Consider the following 20,118-nt stretch of genomic DNA (forward strand, 5'->3'; position numbering starts at 1 on the left):
CAACAGGATTAGCAGCAGCAGGGGACCCGGCTTCCCTCACAGCTACCTCACCGACCGAACATCCCAAGTCCAGAGACTCAGCGCACAGAGGTGGGTCAGAGGACTGAGAAGAAGTAGGTGGAAGGTTAAGGGAAGGCGAGGGTCTGCAAAATCATAAGAAAAATCGACGATAAAGAATATGAGCGAGGGAAGAACAAAGAGAGAAAAAAAAAGCATAACAAGGAATCACTTACTCAGCTATCTTCTTCCTCATAAGACCAAAAGAAGACCTCGCAGGGGGAACCATGGCAGCAAAGACATCTCCACCACTCGGCGGCAGGAGCGGCGTAGCCAGTACTGGAGCCCCGAAAGAACTCGGTACCGGAGCTATGGAAGAACTTGGTACCAGAATCTCAGAGGAACTCGGTACCGAAATCTCAGAGGAACTCGGTGCCAGTGCCCTAGAAGAACTTGTACCCGATGACTGCTTACTACAAAGAGATCAAGACCAAAGTCAGAACAAAAAGAAGGTTTCAACTACAAGAAAGCAAGAAAACAACTCACCGACGAGTAACAAGGGCAGCACCATCATCCTCTTCCGCCTCACTCTCGACCAAGGTTGCTAAAACACCAGCTGAAAAAGGACAAAAGTACTTGGATCAAGATAAAAACAAGAAGACAAAGGGATAGAGCGTATTAATATGCTCACCTAAGAGCATGCTAGCTATAACTGGAGTACCTAGACAAGTACTAGACTGGTGGGACTTCTTGGCAGAAGACAAACCAGAAGAACTTTTAGCTCGCCCCCTCTTTCCGACACTATGAGGGCCTCAGGGAACTAAACGAGGAACATACTCTACATATACATCAGGGTTTGCAGAAGAAACACCAGGAAGCATTACGGTGGTTTGTGACTTACTAGTTAAAGAAGCCCCAGCAAGACTACCCCGAGCCCCCACAATGGCAGGGAGGTCGTGAAGGGGAATCGGGTCAATGAAGTTACGCCCCAATCCCTACGAAAAGAATAAGACAACAAGAGAAGGAAGATTAAGTGAAAATAGATACAGCAAAAAGAAATACAAAAAGTATCTACACAAAGAGAAAACAACTTACAGTTGGAGGCAAGTTCTTTGCATAGAACTCAGAGACGGTAAGCGGGACAACGCTTGCTCCTTTCAGCATCTTCTGAAGACACTTGAGTACTTCCTCATCGGTCAACTCAAGGGCCGGGACCATGCGTGAAGGATCCTCAGCCCTAGAGTACTCGAAGCCAAAGTTCTCTCGCTCCTTCAGAGGCTGAACATGACGACAAAGAAAACTCGAGATGATTCTGAAGCCAGTTAAGCCCTACTGCTTCAGAGTGCTTATCCACTCAAGGTATGGCTGGATCGCCTGGAGCTCGTCCGATGTCAGGGAGTTCTTTTCCCACCGGTCGTTAACCGAGGGACCAGATCCAGAATGAACGGCGAGAGAAGGAATCAAATTGACGACATAGAACTAGTCAGCACGCTAATCCCTCACAGAGTCAACCAGGTCATAGTCAAAGAACTTGCTTTTAAGACCCTGGCGAAACTGAATCCCGCAGCCGCCAAGAACATTGGTGTCTTTACGACGGGGTTGAGGCTTTAGACGAAAGAAGTGACGGAAGAGAGAAAGAGAAGGAGGAATTACAAGGAAAGCTTCACAGAGATGAACAAAAATAGAAAGATGGAGAACGGCATTGGAAGTAAGATGGTTCAAACTAACCCCAAAATAACCAAGAAATTGATGAAGGAAGGCAGAAGCAGGAAGGCAAAGTTCAGCACGGATAAAGGAGACAAAGAGAATAATCTCACTAGGGCCTGGAGCAGGGACCCGATGCTCGTCTGGAGCTCTCTATTCAGCAATGTCCTTGCTCTAGATCAGATCATCGCTAACAAGCTCGCGAAGCTGGTCTTTAGCTGGCCAAGACTTCTGGGCAGCCCTCATGGCCACGAACTTCTGGTTCTCGATCACGAAAAGAGATGACTCCTCGTCCATGAAGGTTGCCTGGGACTTGCTACCCATGTACTAACGGAGACAAAAAAAAAGCACTAGGGAAAGAGAAGGATCAGATGGCGGCGGCAATGGCAACGGTGGAGTTGCAAAGGCTAGGGTTTTTTCAAGGTGAAGGCAGGGTACCAAAGAAAAGGAGGACAAAGGCCTTTAAATAGATTTTACACCAGTAAAAACACGGCCCACCAGGCCTGTTTTAACACGACATGAGAACGCAACGGTCCATTTACTGGCATAGCTAAAATGATGGAAGGCACAAATCCATACAACGGTACAATTCAACGGGCAGATTTCAAACTTATCCATCTAGCAAAATGGTAGATATACCATATGGCTGCAAAAAGAACTCATCAGCCATAAAGCAATGGAAGGTTACCTCACAAGGAATATAACAACCCGGTTCTAACATAAAGAACTCAGGAATCTCATAGACAACCAGGACATCAGCAGAATAAAGAATAACAACTCGAAAGAAAAGATTCTATCTATTACGAATGACTTCAAAAGATATAAGATTACACATCTTACAAGACCCAACGAACTTAGAACTACGACAGACAAGTAGCAAAAAGGAACCTAGAAACAACTAGGCTCTAGAATGACTACATGTTCCAAATCGCTACTCGGTAGAACAAACCGCACTCGGCTACACTATTTTCTTCAAAGGACGGACGCAGTGCACCCAAGGCGGAAATCAGCAGAACAGCAGGACAACATGGAGCAAAGAAGGCTGGTAGACATCTGTCTACCCAAGTCTGATGTGATGCTAGATATGGTGTTGATCTGCACTGGATAGTCTCAAGACAAACAACGAAGATCAACCCAGAACTGCCAGATGAAGGAATGAAGCCCACATCATAAGACTTCCTCCAACTACTGCCACGTACATCCTGGTACATTGCTGCTACGGGATTAGTCTACCTCTAATCCCTATCACAAGACTTCCTCCAGCTACGATAAGACATACGAGAACTACAAAATACGCCCAGAGGCTGCTCTACTTCATAAACTACCATATTCATGACTACAGAGACTTCAGAACAAGCAACATAATGCTTAATGAATCAAAACAGCACTCCAGGGGCTATTTATAGATCAAAGGAGTGGTGCACATGGACCAAGAGCACCTACGGAACAAGCCTAACAAAGGACATGGTGAAAAGATAGAACTCAATAATGAAGGGGAACTCAGGCGTGAAGGAATAGTACTCAACAACAAGCATATTTGGGAGAATATACCAACATAGTACAACCCGTGAATAAAAGGCATTTACACTCAACCACCACCATACAACTATATCTAAAAGCAGCAGACTCTACGTCTGAAAGCAACAGACTCTACATCTGACAACAACAGACTACCAGAAAATATGCCAAGATTATGTATCTGAGTTCTTTTTGAACAGTGCTCGGGGGCTGCAACAGGGGAAGTTTTTAGTTCGTTGAACAACTCAAATTATAGACCCTCCAACTTTTTGTTCCAAATAGCAAGAGGCTCGGGGGCTACACTCAGTGAGTGCACTTTTTCCTTCAAAAAAGCACACGTCACTTAGAAGACTTCTTCAAGACAGACGACTTCAAGGCCACACGATAAAAAGAACCCGGACAAAGAACCCGGGTATATGCTCGGGAGCCCTTCGACGAAGAATTAGGGCGATTTTAAGAAAAGACCCTCAAGCTCCTTATGCCAAACAGCAAGAGGCTCAAGGGCTACATCCAAATGGGAGTACTTTTTTCTTCAAAAAGGTACACGCCACGCGAAGATCTCATGAAGCGCTACATAGTTTCGCTCAAGAAAGCACCCAGACGACGCTTGTTCCTGCTCGACAAGACTTGAAGGAACAAGACGAGGCTTTCAGAACTCAACCATGAAGTGCTCGGGGGCTTGTCGGTGCGGGACCCATGGGATACCCTGCAAGGAAGGGAGAACTAGTCTAACTAGGATTCTTCCATGTAATCTTAGTAGTAGTATTACTCTGTAATCCTACTAGGAACTCTCATTGTAAACTGACTAGGACTCTGGCCTCCTGACTATATAAAGGAGGGTAGGGCCCCTTGGATGGGGGTTCAGAGAACAATTATACAACACAATGCTTTACGATCAATCCAACGCAAAGGCTAACACCGACCGGACGTAGGACTATTACTCGATCAAAGATCGAGGGTTCGAACCAGGATAAATCGACTGTCTCTTGTGTTAACCGTCGAGTTCCGCATACGCTGAAGCCCAAACAATACTGCCTCGGGGACCCCCATGGTAGGCTATCGGTGGACAAACATCAATAGTGATGTGCACCACAAGATCACGGCAGCCATTGGAGGTGGTGTATCAGTTGCTAAGGCGCAGCTTGAAATGCTATAGTCGGGCCGTGAACGTCGTCTCCATCCACCAATCAAGTTATTATTGATGGGGAACCCTATGAGCCCCCTATAGACCATACTGCAGGGAGGTAGGCCTTGGTAACAAGGCCTACAGCCCAATCGCCAAGAAGAACATGGAGCAAAGCAACGTGCAAAACCGAAACTCCAACTCAAACTATACAAGGAAAGGCGCCCGAAGCGTAGCTTAGGACTCTGACCTGGTATCCGAATAGGACACAAACAACGCCTCTCAGCGCCTAGACTATAAAGGGCTAGTGAGGGTACCCATTGTAAGAGGAGAACATATACCCGATACTCAAAGCAATACAACGCAAATAAGCTAACGCTAAAACTGGACGTAAGGCTATTACTCGACCAAGTCGAGGGCCTGAACCAGTATAAATCGTGAGTCTCTTTGCGTAACCGCCGAATTCCGCTATTCGCCGAAGCCCGAACAATTGTCCTAGGTACCCCCGTGGTATGCTATCGGTGGTAAAACATCGACAGCTGGCGCGCCAGGTAGGGGTTTTCGACAAATTTTTTCTTGAGAGTTCGGTGGACCTCAACCTCAAGATGACCTTTTCGGTGGGAACAACCTTTGTCTTCAGATCCTGGATTTGCAAGGCTGACAGCGACGGCAAGCTTCGTACCCGTCTCCGAGAAGAAAAAGAATTCGATGACGAAGTTCAGTACAAACTCGCCGAGAAGATGACGAAACTCTCAACTTCGGATACAACTCGGAATAAGGAAGAAAGCGGATACGAAACCGACTTTGAAAAAGAGATACAACCCGATTCCAAGACAATCTTCACGGCACAAGAGCCAAGCCTTATTGGACTCGGAGACACAACAACGATCGCGAAGGGATACGACCCGTACAACTCAAAGAAGAACTTAGGAACTTATGGACTGCGCAACGCGGCATCAGTCTATCAACACTTTACCCAAAACAAGATGAACTCAGCAAGAAGAATACTCCTGGAGGGAGCACAAGAAGGGATGATCATGACAGTGACCCTGCAAGATTGTGTGGTGCATTGGCCAGGTTCTTTCACCTCAAGCAAAGTCCAGACTGGCACGCGCGTTGAAGAACTACCTTATCAAGAGGGAAGAGAACTCGGATCTAGTTCAGATGCTACAGACAGCTCAACCAAATGAAGGATGGAATACCGTACAAGAAGAGCTCGGAAGAGGTATATTGTATACATGGCAGAGTAGTTAGAACAACCTTTGGAACCACCACAGATACCAGATATAAAATCTTCAGACGAATCAGAAGGCAACATCTCGCCAGATGAGAAAAGCGACAGCAACAAAAATGATGAGCAAAGACTAGCAAGGCTAAAGAAGAATAAATTGAAAGCTGGAAGGAGGAACTGGGCTAAACAAAGGAAGCAAGTCTAGAATAAATACAAAGCAGAGCTAACGGAATACAACAGAAAGAAGGCGGAAAAAGAAGCCACAAAAAATACAAAAAGGGAAAGAATTGAAGAATTAACAAAGGAGTTGTACACCCTCACGAATAATGGGAAAGCAAAGGAAGACCAGAAGAAAGAAGTCGGGGGATCAGAAAAACAACTCGGTGAAGAAATTCCACAGGAGCCACAAAGGGAGCAGCCACCCAAAAAATTGAATTTTCAAAGGATAGGACCAGTAGAAAGTGCTGATATCAATGGAAGGAAGGAACACTACTCAAATCAACAAGAAAGTGACAAACCAGAATTGAGCCAACGCTACCAAGAAATATCAAGAAGATTTGACAAAGAAGATGACTACGGAGAGTCTGAGTTAAAAGAAGACAAGTCTTATTACAGAAGGGCAAGATCGCCAAATTACGGAAGAACGGAACCATATGACAGATTCCCTTGTTTCGTAGGAAGACTACAAACTTTAAAGCTACCGCACAAGTTTAAACCAGCAAATCATTCCAAGTATGATGGCAAAGTCAAACCAAGACAATGGCTAAGGGTTTACTCCCAATCTATTGAATTAGCTAGAGGAGACGACGACATCAAGGCTCTATTCTTCCCAATGGCCCTCGAAGCAATGCCGCTACAATGGTTTGACAAATTGAGGCCAAGATCAATCAGATATTGGGAAGACTTGCAAGAAACTTTTTGCAACAACTTCGCAGGCATTATTACCCATCCAATGACTGCAGCTGAATTGAAAGGAGTAAAGCAAAGGAGAGGAGAAAGTTTAAGGGGATACTATAGAAGATTTGGAGAATTCAGGGCTCAAGTCCACGACATTACTGATAGGGAGGTGATAGAGGCCTTTGTAGAAGGAATCTAGGCAAACTGGCAATACAAGGACTATTTCAATGAGAACCCAAGAACAAATGAAGACTTCAAGAGGGTTGTTGAGAAGCTAATTTCGTCAGAAGAAAGAACTCGACATAGATTTGCTAGGGACAACCTAGAGAATAGAAGACCCAATTACAGACAGCAAGACAAAAGACCAAGGCAGGACAATATGGTGGCAACCACAGACAACAAAAGAAGATACAATGGCAACGACAATGATAGCAATGGTAGCAATCACAATGGCAACTACAACAATAGCAACAACCGTAACAACAGCGGTTACAACAGTAATAGCAACTATTAGAGTAACAACTACCGAGGAAGAGCACCAAAAAACATAGAAAACATGTCGTGTCACATACACCCAGGGGCCAGACACAAGTTAGTTGAATACAGCACTTTTCAGCGGCAATTCATGAAGAGAGAAAACAGGAATCAAAACAACTCGGAGCCAAAGCAAGAAAAATCCAAGAAGGAGGAAAAGAGAGCCAAAGGAGATTGTCAAGAACCCCAACGCCAATTAGCGGTGATATTTTCAGGTGTTCCTAACACATGAATCAAAAGACAAGAGAAACTAGCTCACAGAGCCATCATGGCAGCTGAACCAGCCATCCCAAGATATCTATATTGTTCAGAGTACCCCATCCACTTCACAAGAGAACACCAATGGACCAGTGCAGCAAATGCAGGATGCTACCCACTGGTACTAGGTCCGACTATCGTAGGAGTAGCAGTAACTAAAGTACTCATCGATGGAGGAGCCGGACTTAACATAATTTTTGTAGATACTCTCAAAAGGATGAATCTGGATTATGAAGGTCTAATGACACCCACAAGCACACCATTCTACGGAATAGTACCCGGCAGAGCAGCTATGCCCGTCGGACAGATAACCCTACCTGTCACCTTTGGCACACTAGACAAATACCGGACGGAATTCATCAAATTCGAAGTTGCAGACTTTGAATCATGCTACCACGCAATACTTGGGAGACTAGCTTTAACAAAATACATGGCAGTACCACATTATCCATACCTACTGCTCAAGATTGCCAACAACAAAGGGCGTATTATCATTGAAAGGAGATTTAAGAAAGCACATGATTGCGACATACAAACAGTACAAATATCCGAAAGATTACAAGATATAAAGGAAGAAAAGGAGATTGCAATGCTGGCCAACGAAATGAACCCAGATGAGATTAAGATACCGGCTAAGAAGCCAAGCAACTTCGCACCACCAAAGAAGTCGCTACCAAGACTATTGACCTACTGACTGGTGATCCGGAGAAGACGGCAATCATCAGTGCAAATCTCAACCCCAAATAGGAACTCGCGCTCACCAACTTTCTTCGGGACAACAAAGATATTTTCGCTTGGAAGCCAGCAGACATGCTAGGGGTCACAAGGGAGTTGGCTAAGCACATAATTGATGTGAACAAAGGGTCCAAACCCGTTAAGCAGAAGTTACGAAGATTCTCTCCAGACAGAAAAGCAGCAATCAAAAAGAGATCACCAAGCTCATGGCAGCAGGATTCATTAGAGAAATAATCAACCCGGATTGGCTTGCAACCTGGTCCTAGTAGAGAAGAAGAATTCAAAAGAATGGCGCATGTGCATCGACTACACAGACCTCAACAAACATTGCTCAAAAGATTCATATGTCCCACCAAGGATTGATCAAATCATCGACTCAACAGCAGGATCAGCTCTGTTATCCTTTCTAGATTGCTATTCATACTATCATCAAATATCCTTAAGAGAAGAAGACCAAAGCAAGACTTCGTTCATTATACCCTTTGGGGCATATTGCTATAAATCAATGCCTTTTGGGCTAAAAATGTAGGGGCAACATATCAAAGAGCAATTGAAACTTGCTTGGGGAGTCAAGTCGGAAGAAATGTAAAAGCATACATTGATGATGTAGTAATCAAGACAAAAGAACCTGGATCATTGATAGAAGACCTCGAGGAGACTTTCAAGAATCTAAAAGCATGGCAGTGGAAGCTAAACCCCACAAAGTGTGTTTTTTGGGGTACCATCAGGACAACTACTCGGGTTTCTAGTCAGTAACCGAGGAATTGAAGCAAGTACAAAGCAGGTTAAAGCCATCATGGATATGAAACCTCCAAAGAAAGTTAAAGACATACAGAAGCTTACAGGATACATGGCAGCACTCAATAGATTCATCTCCCGACTAGGAGAAAAAGGTCTACCTTCTTCAAATTATTGAAAAAGGCAGGAAATTTTGAATGGACAGAAGAGGCAGAAGAAGCATTCCAAAAGTTAAAAGAATACTTGGCATCATCACCAGTAATGACACCACCAAAAGACAAAGAGGGCATGATGCTATACATTACAGCAACCAAGAACGTTGTCAGCACAGCAATTGTGGTTGAGAGAGAAGAACCTAGACACGCATACAAAATGCAAAGACCAGTCTATTACATAAGCAAAGTACTAATAGAATCAAAAGTGAGATACCCACATGTGCAAAAACTACTTTATGCAGTGTTGATATCATCAAGAAAGCTGAGACATTATTTCCATGAACACAAGATTATAGTGGTAACCAATTTTCCACTTCAAGACATTCTACGCAACAAAGATGCAATAGGTCGGATATCAAAATGGGCAGTAGAACTCGATGCTCTCAACCTAGACTTCAAACCAAGAACAGCAATCAAATCTCAAGCATTATCCGACTTCATTGCTGAATGGACAGAAATCAGTCAAAAAGAACCTAAACCAATACTTGATCATTGGAAAATGTATTTTGAGGGTTCCCTAAAGTTAGGAGGAGCTGGAGCAGGAGTACTATTCATATCACCAGAAGGGAGATAGTTAAAATATGTACTACAAATACTTTGGCAGGCAACTAACAATGAGGCAGAATACAAAGCATTAATACATGGTCTAAGAGTTGCAAGCTCGCTTGGGATAAAAAGACTAATTGTCTACGGTGATTCAGCTATAGTAATCAATCAAGTCAACAAGGATTGGGATTGTACAAAAGATAATATGGATGCGTACTGTGCAAGAGTTAGAAAATTGGAGAAAATTTTCCAAGGGCTCGAAATCCATCATGTACTAAGAGATTCCAACGTTGCAACAGATGTGCTAGCCAAATTAGGATCAGATAGAACAAAAGTACCACCCGATATATTTGTGGAAGAACTCACAGCCCCATCCATCAAACAACTCAGAAACACAGAAAAAAAAGGAGACAACAGATCCAATGGAAATAGATCAAGCAGAAGAACCAGACTAGTCAAGACAAATCATGGTCATACAAAGTGATTGGAGACAAACATACATTGATTTTATCAATGAGAAGAAACTACTTTATTTCCATGAACACAAGATTACAGTGGTAACCAATTTTCCACTTCAAGATATTCTACGCAACAAAGATGCAACAGGTTGGATATCAAAATGGGTAGTAGAACTCAGTGCTCTCAACCTAGACTTCAAACCAAGAACAACAATCAAATCTCAAGCATTATCTGACTTCATTGCTGAATGGACAGAAATCAGTCAAAAAGAACCCGAACCAATACTTGATCATTGGAAAATGTATTTTGACGGTTCCCTAAAGTTAGGAGGAGCTAGAGCAGGAGTACTATTCATATCACCAGAAGGGAGACAGTTAAAATATGTGCTACAAATACTTTGGTAGGCAACTAACAATGAGGCAGAATACAAAACATTAATACACGGTCTAAGAGTTGCAAGCTCGCTTAGGATCAAAAGACTACTTGTCTATGGTGATTCAGCTATAGTAATCAATCAAGTCAACAAGGATTGGGATTGTACAAAAGATAATATGGATGCGTACTGTGCAGAAGTCAGAAAATTGGAGAAAATTTTCCAAGGGCTCGAAATCCATCATGTACTAAGAGATTCCAACGTTGCAACAGATGTGCTAGCCAAATTAGGATTCGATAGAGCAAAAGTACCACCCGGTATATTTGTGGAAGAACTCACAGCCCCATCCATCAAACAAATCGGAAACACAGAAAAAAGAAGGAGACAACAGATCCAATGGAAATAGATCAAGCAGAAGAACCAGACCAGTCAAGACAAATCATGGTCATACAATGTGATTGGAGACAAACATACATTGATTTTATCAAAGAGAAGAAACTACCCGAAGACAAAGCAGAAGCAACTTGGGTTGTACGAAGAAGCAAAAACTACGTTCTGGTGGGGGATAAACTATACAAAAGAGCAGCATCATCAGGAGTACTGCTTAAATATGTTTCGATAGATAAAGGAAAGGAAATCTTGGACGAAATCCACCCAGGATGCTGTGGAAATCATGCAGCCTCTAGGACACTAGTCGGCAAAGCATTTAGAACCGGTTTCTATTGGCCAACAACACTCAAAGATGCAGAAGAGCTCATCAGAACATGCAAGAATTGCCAAATGTTTGCTAGGCAATCACATGTGCTGGCTCACAACTTAATATGCATACCGCCGGCTTGGCCGTTCTCATGCTGGGGGCTGGATCAAGTCGGACCACTCAAAAAAGCAAAAGGAGGCTTCGAATACATATTTGTGGCAATCGACAAATTTACAAAGTGGATTGAATACAAACCTTTGGTCAAATACAGTGCAGAAAAGGCAGTGGAATTCATACAAGACATCATGCATAGGTTCGGCATGCCCAACAGAATAATCATAGATCTTGGTTCACCATTTACAGCAAGAGAATTCCAATACTGGGCAAGAGATTGTGGGATAGAAATCGACTTTGCATCAGTAGCACACCCGCAGGCCAATGGACAAGTCGAAAGAGCAAATGGACTCATATTACAAGGTTTAAAACCAAGATTATATGAAGATTTGAAAGATTATGGTGGAAAATGGATCGACGAATTACCGAAAGTAGTATGGGGTCTAAGAACCTAGATGAGTAGAGCAACTGGATACACACCGTTCTTTCTGGTCTATGGATCAGAGGCGGTACTACCAACCGACTTAATATGGCTATCTCCAAGAATAGAACAATATGAAGAAGGCGAAGTAGAAGAAACAAGGTGGTTAGAAATTGATTCAATAGAAGAAATAAGAGATAGTGCAATCATACAAAATGCAAGATATCAGTAAGGGTTACGAAGACATTATGACAAAAGTACTCAACCCCGATCACTAAAGCTAGGGGACTCAGTACTACGACTAATCCAGAAGAAAGATGGACGACACAAATTACTCAGTCCATGGGAAGGACCCTTCATCATGAAGACAGCAACAGGACCCGGCACATATGAGTTGATGACTCCAAATGAAATACCTGTAAAGAACACTTGGCATATCAGCCAGCTCAAAAGATTCTACAATTAAGTACAACAGATTGTACTCAAGTTTCAAGAGAAATAAAACAGAGATTCTTCAAGAAGAACAGCTTCAAATATGAGCCCTGTCCAATGGACAGAACCAACCCGTAATCAGGTTGGGGAAAAAGGGGCTTCCCTATTAATAGCCAACCTGGAAACGGTTGCGCCACATGGGCAATCTTGTCACTCAACCATATGGAGATGGTCTGACTGACGGCCAATGACCAAATAGCTTCTTGGGTAAGGAGACCAAAGCTAGCATTTGTCACTCTACCATAAAGAGATGGTATGACTGACAACCCTGTCCAACGGACAGAACCAACCCGTAATCAGGTTGGGGAAAAAGGGGCAGCCCTGCAAATAGCTCAACCCAGAAACGATTGTTGCTATACGAGCGCAATCGCTTACCCCAAGAGCTAGTATGATTGCTTACTTACCCTGCAAACAGCCAACTCGGAAATGGTTGTGCTATATGGGTCCAGTCGCCTACCCCAAGAGTGGTACGATCGAATACTTCGCCTAAGAAGCGGCACAAACACTCCAACAGCTCAGTCGCCTACCCCAAGAGTGGTACGATCGACTACTTTGCCCAAGAAGCGGCACAAGCACTCCAACAATCCGGTCACCTACCCCAAGAGTGGTACGATCGAATACTTCGCCCAAGAAGTGGCACAAGCACTCCAACAATCCGGTCACCTACCCCAAGAGTGGTACGATCAAATACTTTGCCTAAGAAGCGGCACAAGCACTCCAACAACTTGGTCGCCTACCCCAAGAGTGGTACGATCGACTACTTTGCCCAAGAAGCGGCACAAGCACTCCAACAACTTGGTCGCCTACCCCAAGAGTGGTACGATCGACTACTTCACCCAAAAAGCGGCACAAGCACTCCAACAGCTTGGTCGCCTACCACAAGAGTGGTACGATCAACTACTTCACCCAAAGAGGGACACAAGCACTTCAACAACTTGGTCGCCTACCCCAAGAGCGGCACGATCGTCTACGTTGCCCAAGGAGGGGCACAAACACTCCAACAACTCGATCGTCTACCCCAAGAGTGGTACAATCGACTACTTCGCCCAAAGAGCGGCACAAACACTCCAAACAACTCGGTCGCTGACCCAAAGAGCGGTACGATCGACTACTTCGCCTAAGGAGCGATCTACAGTACACATCGGTTGATTACCCCAAGAAAAGTATAATCAACTCCATCAACTCTACTACATCACAAGCAGAAACAAGCTATGGCAAAGCAGAAAAAAGCCACAAGGAAAGACAGGGCAAAACTTTTCCATATTATTCAAAGACATCTCCGAAGAAAAAGAAAGACAGGTCAAAGCCTGCTCATTTCAGTCAAAGACAAATTCAAAAGCAGGGCAAAGCCTGATCATATTTTCAGAGACAAGTATATATTACAAGAAACCACAAGTTCATTACACAAAACATCTAAGGAGCTGGAGGCACAGCAAGAAGCACATCCATCTGTTCCAAGATTTGGTCTGTAAGACCACCAAGCTCCACCTTCGCCTCATCCCATCACTGCGTAAACTCTGCAGTCACGGAAGGATCTACAATCTGCTGAAGCGGAGCATCAGGAGTGGCAACTCGGATGAAGGATATAACATTGTTTACACAACGGTAAAAACCACCCTTGACAAACTCAAAAAATCAAGTTGACAACACTGGGATAATGCCTCTCAACCCTTGAGTAAAGTCCTCCTAGCGACAAACAGCAGCAATAATAGGCTTCACAGCTTCATAAAGAGCCCGAAATTGATCTTGGGCACCTGTCAGCTTAGTTTGGAGAGCCCAGAATTGATCATGGGCAGCTGCTAACTTCTCCTGCAAATCTTGCACTGACTTCAAAGCCTGAACAAGGTCACGGTCACCTCTAGATCTAATCAGCTTGGCCTAAGCAAATAAATCTTGGGCCTCTTTCAATTTGATATCAGAAGAAGAACTTACATACTCGGCTTGATTTTGAGAAGTACGGAGGGTATTGACCATCTCCTCTCATTCTTTCTGCCAACTCTCCTTATCCTTAACAAGAGCTGAAAAGAAAGCAGACAAATAACTCAAAGAAAGAAATAAAAAACAAGGCAGAAAAAGCAAGTATGCAAAGAAAGGAGAACCCACCAGTTTTTTCTTTCTTCAACGCGGAGACCTCATTCTGAGCAGCAGTAATAGCCTGCAAAGATGAGTCGCGCACCTTCTTAGCCTCAAGCACCTTAGCATTGAGGGCGGACTCCATCAGAGCACGCTGCGCCTTCTCATAAGTCAGGACAACTTCAGTCCGAGCCAGCTCATCTTCCTTTCTTTTCAAATTGGCTTCAGCAATGGCAGTAAATTGCGCCTCATGAGGACCGAACAAGACATCATGATCTTGAAATAAGGACTGCAAAGCAAAAATATATGAGACAGCAGCAGAAAAAACCAATATCGAAAGTTAAAAAGAACTCGAATACCTTGAGTTTGGCGCCATACACGCCCGAGAAATTCTCCCACAAAGAAACCAACTCAGACAGCCGCTCAACACGACCGAGTTGGACCAACTCCTCCCCACCCTGAGTTAACAGGAGAGTACTTGGAGTAGAAGTCAAAGGCTGGCTGGCACTAGAAGTACCAGCAGCATCCACAGCAGCAACAGACGAAGGATTATTATCAGCCGGCTCCCCATTCACTACATCCTCCTGAGCAGCTGCTTCGAGGTTGTCCAACAGGGACAACCCAGTCGGTAGAATAGGAGTAGCAAAAGGGCTACCTAAGTTCACTTCAACTCGGTGCTCCATTGGAGGAGACACCGGAGTTCCAATAGCCTCCTCCTCAACACGCAGAGCAGGAGAGGCAATACGTGGAAGAGAAGCTACAAAGAAAACAACCCGTCAGACAGAAAAGAAAAAACCAAGAAAGCAAGCATAAACGGGAAAATAACTTACCAGCAGTAAAATCTTATAGAGGTCCACCAGCATCAAGAGCCAGGGAAGAAGAAGTATCCTCCAAAGGCCTACATTCGAAAAAAGAGCTCAGGCCAGTCAGAGACAAAAGCAAAAATGGCGAATCAAAAGATATGATAAATATACTTACTTGATAACCTTCTTAAAGTTTCCAGCCACCCCTAAGAAGCCAAGATTCCGGGAGAGGCACATCGAACAAATCATCCTCAACCACCTCAAAGGAGGGGATTGGGAGGGCCTCTAGGACAGAAGCAGATACAACTGTCACAGAAGGGGCACAAGGTGCCGGTTTCTGACTATAATGAAAAAAGCAATTCAGTTATTTAGGAAAAGAGCAAAAAGACAAGCACAAGAAAATTTACAGCGGAAGACTTATGGTCGAGTGATCAAGGGGACCTCATCCTCAGTCTCCACCTCGCTCAATACAACAGACCTACCTTCCATCAAGACAACAAAAGCTAGGATCAGTAAAACAAAGCAAACCAAAAGACAGAGGCAAAAACAACACAGGAGAAAGCACAAGCTCACCTACGAGAACATTACCTGTTGAGGCAATCTGACGAATTGAACATTGCCTCTTGGGTAAAATATGCTTAGCAGCAACCTCTGACTTCCGCTTCCTGGATGACAAGATATATTGAGCAATTCGAGGATCAGGAACATACTCAACGTAGGAGTGGTGACCTTCAAACAAGCCAGTAATCAACCTGGCAGAAGAAGAACCCGGCCCGGTAGCAGCAACTACCACAGGACCGGCAACAGCATCATCATCTTCATCTCCTTCTTCAGCGGGCTCTTCAACAACAGCCCCGCCACCACCAGCAACAGCTATCTCAAGCTTAAAAGCCCTGACCAAAACCCTGCAAGAGAAGAAGAAAGAAGTCAAAAACAGAATACGAATTACAAAAACCCAAAAGAACTCGAAGGAGATTACCACTTACCTCAGGAGGAGGATGAGCAGCATCATACTCTTCAACACGAGCAGGCATCACAGAGACCCCACCTAGAATACAGCCCCAGGCATTCAAGAATGACCTCCTTAGGCAACTCGAACATCAAGAACAAGTCGGGAAGGATCTGAGGGCCTAGTATATTCAAAGCCGTAATGCACCCTCTGCATAAGAGGTTGCACCCGGCGACGCAAGAAACTGGCAACTATACAATTGCCACTTAAGCTTGCCTATTTAAGCACTGCAACTTGAGCGAGTCAGGCTTCAGAGCAGGCACGCTCAGCAGAAGAGATTTTATCTTTCCAAATAGAGAGGGGAACGGGAAGAACAGAAAGATCATGAGAAAAGGAAAGAGCAGGTTTTGAAATATAAAACCACTTCTCCACCCAATTCTTGACAGAATCAAAAGGGTAAGAGAAGGGAAAGAAACTCCCTAACAGGGATTGGATAAGGCAGCAGCCGAGAAAAGGAGTATTATTTCCGTCTGACAAACGCACACGGAAAAAATGATGAAAAAGAAGAAGATTTGGAGGAATTCCTAATGAAAACTTCGCAAAAATGCACGAAGGTAGAAAGAAAAAGAACCCTGTTAGGGGTAAGATGATGGATTTGAATCCCATAGGATCCAAGAAACTCAAGCAAGAAATCAGACGGGGGATAACAGAGCCCCGCCCGCACAAAAGGAACAAAAAGAACAGATTGATTCGGAGTGGGAGAAGGGACATCATGCTCACCAGGACTAGAGAAATTAGAGAGACATTTCTCCTGAAGAAGGCCATGAGCAACAAGCAGATCCAACTCCGCCTCCGAAGTCGACGGCTTGGGGAGTTGCCTCTGCATTTTCCGCATCGCAACAAATTCGGTGTTCTCGATCACCTTGAGCGACGCCTCCTCGTCGACAGATTTGCCCTTATTCTTGCTCTTGTTCTTCGCCACCATCTTAGAAAAACAAAGACAAGATTTGGACGGAAATAGCAGGAGATCGAAGGCACAACGGAGCTAGGGTTTTGGCTGAGATTAGGGGAATTTTTTACTACAAAGGCAAGTTAAGCCAACAGTAACAGAGCAGTTATCTTTATACAAGAAAAATATGCGGCCCACGAGGCCCAAAATCACGCGGATTGCCCCAAAGAGGCCCTTCAAAGTTACAGTTCCACAATTACCGTGCACACAAAACGAAAAGGCAATGGTTCCGTTCAGACTATAACGGATACATGACGAATTAACACATTCACAAGGAGGCAACCAGGAAAGAAGGATGCAACAAGTCAGTCATGACAAAACACCATAGTACAAACATACAAAAGAGCTCGGCCACATCAATAAACAACTCGATCACAGAGTAGAAAGGAATATTTTTTCATTTCATCAAAGGTACATTGAGATTACAACAGAATACAAGATCTGATGAATTCGACGAAGAAAGCAAAGGAAATCATTCAGCACAGAGGTTGCAACCCTCGAACCAAGATTCGATATTACCAGGCAGGATAAAACAACTCGAACGTACTTTTCTCCAAAGGAAAGGCGCACATCCAAGATTGCTATAGGTGATAGAGAAGGCACCCACAAGTCATCCAAGATCGACAACGACAACCACGTCAATATGGAAGAACCCTGGCACCATCTCTCAACACGTGCTGATCTGTATTGGACTAAACCTAAATGGCACAGCAGAAGACTGAATAATGGCTGATCTACAATGGACTGTCGAAGAACAAGCCGGAACACGCGCCAATCATCACTATAAGAAGAACAAAAAAGAAAGGGCAGGCACTGGAAGATGAGGCAATGCAACATGCATCACTCACATCACAAGTCCTACACCATTTGCCTCAATATCCCTTACAGCTAAATACCACCTCGAGACTAGCCTGCTACTAGTCTCTATCACAAGACCTACACCATTTACTAGCAGAAGAAAACAGAAGAAAGAGAACAGGCCCAGGGGCTCGTCGAGCTCCCAAACTATAATATCCATGACTACAAAAAGAAGAAGAAGAAACTGCACAGCAGGGTATCAGCAACATGCCATATTTATAGCACAACTCAGATGCACATATGCCAGACTCATGGAAGAAAAAAGAACTCCAAAAGGACAACCATGTGAACCACTGCAGAGCCAGGACTTCAGTAAAAAATCAGATGTGACTAGACCATCACGAAGGAACAGTACATACCCAGAACAACCATAGTACAAGATAAAGCATATCCAAGAGAATATTCCACAGCAGCAATACAACCCGTGAAGACACATTGAATTCTCCAACAACCAGAATGACAGCTAGCAATAAGCAGCCGAACAAACAACTCGGAGACGTAGTGAAGGATCACATACAAAATTACAGTGTCAAAGGATTACAGTTGAAAAAGAACTCGGACGGAGAAAAATTATAAATCTCATTGATCGAAGACAAATACAAAGGTTACAGACGGCCAAACAGGACCGGATAAACTCAGACATAAGATAGAGACAAGATTCTTAAATATTGCAACAAGGAACCTAGTGGCGGCAGCAGCGGCAGCTCGGACGCAGAAGAACAGATAGAGCAGCATGATCATTACCAACCAAGCATAAGCCCGGGGGCTGCTCAACCTCACACACCAGCATATCTACGAATGAAGAAAGAATTGAAGAAGAATTTTCCTACTCAAGGCAGAACCACAACCAACAAAGAAGGTATTTATAGCAAACCAGAGGTAAACAAGGCTAAAGATCACAAGAAAGAGAGAGGAAAAGAACAAAAGAGCAAAGCAACAAAGGCGAATAGTGCCCAAAAGCAAGATTCCTGATAAAAAGTAAAAGAAGACGCTCACTCATGGCTATACAAAACCCATCCGTGACCAGCAAAAGACAAAGACCAAAGGAGTACAAATCAAGACCCTTCTTCCGGCTTCTTTTCAACAGAAAAGAACCCAGAGAAGGCTCGGGGGCTTGCAAGTACCTACCACAGAAAAACATATTTTCAAATTTTTTGACCCTCCAGCTTTTTTGTACCAAAAAAACAAGAGGCTCGGGGGCTACACTCAATGAGTGCAATTTTTGCAAAATTGCACTCGCTGCACTCAAAGGAAAAAGAACCCGGAGGACATCAAGCAAAAGTGCACATCAGCCAAAAGAAGAATCAAAGAAGACCATCTCAAGATTTCACTTCAAGAAGGACCCGGATCAAGACTACAACAACTCAGGCCCTTGAAGCTCAATCATGAAATGCTCGGGGGCTTGTCGATGGGGAACCCTACGAGCCCCCCATAGACCATACTGCAGGGAGGTAGGCCTTGGTAACAAGGCCTACAGCCCAATCGCCAAGAAGAACGCGGAGCAAAGCAACGTGCAAAACCGAAACTCCAACTCAAACTATACAAGGAAAGACGCCTCGAAGCGTAGCTTAGGACTCTGACCTTGTATCCGAATAGGACACAAACAACGCCTCTCAGCGCCTGGACTATAAAGGGCTGGTGAGGGTACCCATTGTAAGAGGAGAACATATACCCGATACTCAAAGCAATACAACGCAAACAGGCTAACGCCAAAACTGGACGTAAGGTTATTACTCGACCAAGTCGAGGGCCTGAACCAGTATAAATCGTGAGTCTCTTTGCGTAACCGCCGAATTCCGCTATTCGTCGAAGCCCGAACAACTGTCCCGGGTACCCCCGTGGCAGGCTATCGGTGGTAAAACATCGACAGTTATCCCATGCCCTCTCATCAAAAGTTCAGGATTCAACCCTAGCGAGTTTATACCACTCGGGCTTTACTTTGCATTTTGACCCTTATAATCTTGCTTTGTGGTTTTACGATGTGTTGCTCTTGTCATTGAAAAATTCAGCAAAACGATCGAGTTGTAGATCATGGAGTACCGAGCTGTTTCATCACAATACAACTACAACTACCCCTAAGATACAACTTGCAAATACATCTTATAATTCTAATAATTATTTTGCAAGTCCTAAGAATTCTCATATTGGTGTTGCTAGTCATAACAACAGTAGATTTGTTGCATCAGCTAATGCTTCTTTTGTTAATGATCCTTATCGCATATCACATATATCATAATTCTGGACATCATGTTGAAGAGCCGATGGTAACTATAAATTCTTTGAATTTTAATGCTACTAGCAACATACAACATGTATATACTTATTTATTGGTTACAAGTTCACAGTACGTGGTTCCACCATAAGACATACCAAT

Source organism: Miscanthus floridulus, chromosome 3 (genome assembly GCF_019320115.1).
Source record: "Miscanthus floridulus cultivar M001 chromosome 3, ASM1932011v1, whole genome shotgun sequence".
Classification (NCBI taxonomy): Eukaryota; Viridiplantae; Streptophyta; class Magnoliopsida; order Poales; family Poaceae; genus Miscanthus; species Miscanthus floridulus.